Below are 5,182 nucleotides of genomic sequence, written 5' to 3' on the forward strand. Positions count from 1 at the left end.
GTCATCCACATTTTATGTGAATGCCCCCTATTAGCACTCCGTCGCTATAAAATCTGGGGCCAGGCTTTCCTGAAACCAGAGGACTTACAACAAGCGGCTGTCACCAGCCTTATTAGCCTAGTGAGAAACACAGGGCTGGGGCTGTGTGACTGACCGAAACTAAGGCGGAAGTTACAAAAGATCGTATGATTTAGGTGACTCTGGACGTTTTAAGTGACCAGTCGCACTTTTTTTTATTCTTATTCTATTAGCTGAATATGTTTTCCGTGCTCTGACCACATCTTATATCAGATCCACAATATTAACGCCAGTTACTCATGTCCCATCCAAAGTCACTTGTCCTTTTGCATCCCCGTGAGTCTTTTACTAGTATCAACGGCGTCAATATATTCAAGTATACCTGAGGATTTTCTTTTCTTTGGTATACTGCAGGTACAGTAGCCACAATAGCATTTGGATAGTATTGTTCGCCAGATCCCGTCTCGTCGGGGGTCTCCGTTTCTTGCACAGGTACTGTACTCTGCTCTGTATAAAAGAAATACCTTCTCAGAACGTCATTATACAATTTCCATTTTTCATGATCGTCCTTGGATTTTTTCGAATATAAAATTTCCAATAATTGAGCATCCAATCGACTTGTAACGGTACCAGGGGTTTAAGCTGACGGCTGAATTTCTGTAACTAACTCAGTTAGAACACGGTGAGCATCGTGTGTAGAATTTTTTTTTAGCCGTTCCACACTATCTTCTGGCACAAGTATCATTTTTCGTGCATGCTCCATCGCTCTACAACTGCTGAGATGAGTGCGCTTTTAAGAGGCCCCAATAACATGGGTAACAAGTCACTGCCTTTCTGATTGATGATTTTTTTCTTGCTGGATAAACTCTGATTTTTATCAGCCAACTTGCTCAAAAGTTTTTTATGTTTGCACAATTTAGACTTTTCGCAAGTTTTCAAAGGAATATTTTCGTACAGCAAATTCAGAGCACCCTCTCAAATGCAGCGAATCAAATCTTTATTAGCGTGTTGTATTATTGCTCGTCGTAACCTAGGAGGAGCGTGAATGAGCGCGTGTAATAAGGCAGTATTCTTTTCTCCGAGCGACTTGCGAACACAGTCGCTTCCAGAGCGACTTGTCTTTGCCATTACACACGAACGACTGATACACTCTGCAATGAGCCTCCTCCTTTTATATTGTAATCCTTCCATGGAATATACACATAGTGATAGGGGTCGCTAGGGAATACATTGGTACGAAATCTGCAGTTTTCAGGAGTCGACTGTTTTAAATCAAGCAACAAATATCCATGAGCCTCCGATGTGGCGTCAAAATAGGCCTCCTGTAGAAATTTTGGGTCCTCTGGGTATATCTGACGAGCGAAATGTGCTATTTGTGCACGATCTCGAGGATTTTTGAATACGACAATATAATTTGTATTCAATGATATATCTCGCTGGCCTTTCCTTGGTGTAATAAATTTTGAGATATAAACATAATACTGAGATTTTTGTGATGACTGCCTTTTGTGAATACGTGGACTATTGCACCATTCGATGATTCACGCATCAAGTCGTCCACAACAACCAATTTTGGTTGATTATCATCAAAATCTTGGTAAACTCTCTGGAAATTCGACAAAATTTTTGTCATAACCCGAATATCCATTCTGCCACTCATCATAATAGAAAATCACTTATTCAATCGGTGTATCACACATTTCTTCAATTTCTTTCAAAAATCTTTTAACAAAAATGTTNGTAACTAACTCAGTTAGAACACGGTGAGCATCGTGTGTAGAATTTTTTTTTAGCCGTTCCACACTATCTTCTGGCACAAGTATCATTTTTCGTGCATGCTCCATCGCTCTACAACTGCTGAGATGAGTGCGCTTTTAAGAGGCCCCAATAACATGGGTAACAAGTCACTGCCTTTCTGATTGATGATTTTTTTCTTGCTGGATAAACTCTGATTTTTATCAGCCAACTTGCTCAAAAGTTTTTTATGTTTGCACAATTTAGACTTTTCGCAAGTTTTCAAAGGAATATTTTCGTACAGCAAATTCAGAGCACCCTCTCAAATGCAGCGAATCAAATCTTTATTAGCGTGTTGTATTATTGCTCGTCGTAACCTAGGAGGAGCGTGAATGAGCGCGTGTAATAAGGCAGTATTCTTTTCTCCGAGCGACTTGCGAACACAGTCGCTTCCAGAGCGACTTGTCTTTGCCATTACACACGAACGACTGATACACTCTGCAATGAGCCTCCTCCTTTTATATTGTAATCCTTCCATGGAATATACACATAGTGATAGGGGTCGCTAGGGAATACATTGGTACGAAATCTGCAGTTTTCAGGAGTCGACTGTTTTAAATCAAGCAACAAATATCCATGAGCCTCCGATGTGGCGTCAAAATAGGCCTCCTGTAGAAATTTTGGGTCCTCTGGGTATATCTGACGAGCGAAATGTGCTATTTGTGCACGATCTCGAGGATTTTTGAATACGACAATATAATTTGTATTCAATGATATATCTCGCTGGCCTTTCCTTGGTGTAATAAATTTTGAGATATAAACATAATACTGAGATTTTTGTGATGACTGCCTTTTGTGAATACGTGGACTATTGCACCATTCGATGATTCACGCATCAAGTCGTCCACAACAACCAATTTTGGTTGATTATCATCAAAATCTTGGTAAACTCTCTGGAAATTCGACAAAATTTTTGTCATAACCCGAATATCCATTCTGCCACTCATCATAATAGAAAATCACTTATTCAATCGGTGTATCACACATTTCTTCAATTTCTTTCAAAAATCTTTTAACAAAAATGTTTTCCCACAACCTGTGGGTCCACAAATCATGGCAGGGAAGGGATGTTTCCACCTTGTATCCATGTTGCCGTCTGATTAAGGATTGTAAAAAACTCGTTATTTTATACACTTGTATAAGATATTCAAAAAGTAGTATGCATTTCAAAACGGCAGGGGGGTGTCGTAAGGCCCAAGCGTTTGACCTGCTAAGGGAGGCTATTACCTCATTGGTCAAGGACAATACGCGTATACAGGTAAAATACTGGAGATATACACTTGTCCCCCCTATGGCCAATAGTAGGACACTGACTTTTTCAAATATAGGCTGATTTTTTTCTAACTTAGCCACAGTTTCCTAAAAGTTGTTGAGAATGACGGACCCAAACGATTTACTAGGGCCTAGTGGTGCTTCTAGCGGAAATACCCCACCTCTGGAGTGCGATTTCGATTGGATCGATAATTTTAATCTTGACTTATTGAGTGATTTTGAAAGTCAAGATAATGTTGATGTGGATTTATTCGAGAGTTTTAACCCCGAGTTCTTTGATTTTCAATATCGTGGTGGTAAAAATGTGAGCAATAATCCTGAGGCGCTCAAAGCCATTGAAGACTTCAATCTAGATTTACTGGATCAACACAATGGTGAGTATCACATTTGATGATAATAATAATAATGAATATTTTTTCTAAAATATATTCTTACCATTGAAAATAAATGCAATTTCAGATGCTCAATTTGACCGAAATGAAGAGATAGAGGGCCCACCGTCAGCTCTGAGAACAATACGAAGATCACGCCAGAGGGTCCCTCGTTTCAAACTCGATACACATGTGATGGAGTTTAGAATTAACCCTGTGCCTAAAGGTCGCAATCCGACCAAGTGGGTAGAAGAAGCTTTTCGAGATGTCTACAATAGTATCATAGAAGCCGGTGGCCGCGGAATTAATCGAATGTGCGTCACATTCAATTTTGCAAATATGCAAAGAGACAACGCNATCACGCCAGAGGGTCCCTCGTTTCAAACTCGATACACATGTGATGGAGTTTAGAATTAACCCTGTGCCTAAAGGTCGCAATCCGACCAAGTGGGTAGAAGAAGCTTTTCGAGATGTCTACAATAGTATCATAGAAGCCGGTGGCCGCGGAATTAATCGAATGTGCGTCACATTCAATTTTGCAAATATGCAAAGAGACAACGCATGGATAAGCCCACGTGCGATTAATGGATACGAGTTTCAAGATTTGTGGAATCTAGTGAGCTTTATTGCACAGAGCGCCAATGGTCTCGACTGTGCGGATACATTTTGGATAAAAATCTATGTGGCTGAAGCCCTTGCAGGTCAAGGAGACTTTCTTGAAAAGGGAATGAAAAGAGGACTGAGTAGAAAATGTGTTCTTCAAATTTCAAATGAAGATGGCTTGTGTTTAGCCCGATCACTTGTTGTGGCCAGAGCATACGCAAAGAAATTGAAGGCCAGAGCTGACAAGGGCGAAATACATGAGATGTGGCAATCCATTCGACAATCCAAGGGTAAAATGCAAGGTAAGGAAGCCCAGCGCCTGACCCGTGCGGCTAGAGTCATTGTTCCTGAAGATGATGGTGGCTTGGAGGAAATTGCTCAATATCAACGATACTTGGCGCAAGAAGGATGTATCATCAAGGTCTATTCTCTCAAGAGAAATGGAAATGATCACCCTGTACTTTACGATGGAACGCCTGAAGTGACCAGCAGAAATATACCTGCCCAATATAACCTACACATTGTGTATTATCCCGAAGAGAGACACTACCAGCCAATCCAAAATTTACCTTCATTTTTTGGCGCTGTATATTATTGTGGACATTGTAATAAGCCTTACAGTGCACGAGGACATGTGTGTGATAAAACTTGTGATAGATGTCTGAAGAATCTTTCATGCGATCCTACAATCGTCAATAAAATTATGTGCGATGAGTGTAATCGAGAATTGCATTGCCAGGAGTGCTTTGAACAACATAAAAAAGCTGGATCTTTTAGTGGAAACAATCCTACTGTCTGTGCTCACATAAAATTGTGGAAAAAATGCAATGTGAAAATTGACTATCGGAAAGGTCAAAAACACGTGTGCCATAAGTATTATTGCTCTGTGTGCCAAAAGGACGAAGATATTTATGTCATGCGTGCGTGTAAAGTACAGATTAACAGGGGTGTTTGGAGGTCGGTAAGTCGAATTTTACACGCACCACCCATCGTTCTTCACTTAACAGACGTTCCCAGTTTTACACGCGTCCTATGCTATTTTACTGGTATTTTACACGTTCTCAATAACCTCTAGCGACATCTTGCGGTACAAACATAACCCATTATCCCAACCATACACCGAT

This window comes from Diachasma alloeum, unplaced genomic scaffold, assembly GCF_001412515.2.
Source record: "Diachasma alloeum isolate Michigan unplaced genomic scaffold, Dall2.0 Dall_scaffold_00431, whole genome shotgun sequence".
NCBI classification, from domain to species: domain Eukaryota; kingdom Metazoa; phylum Arthropoda; class Insecta; order Hymenoptera; family Braconidae; genus Diachasma; species Diachasma alloeum.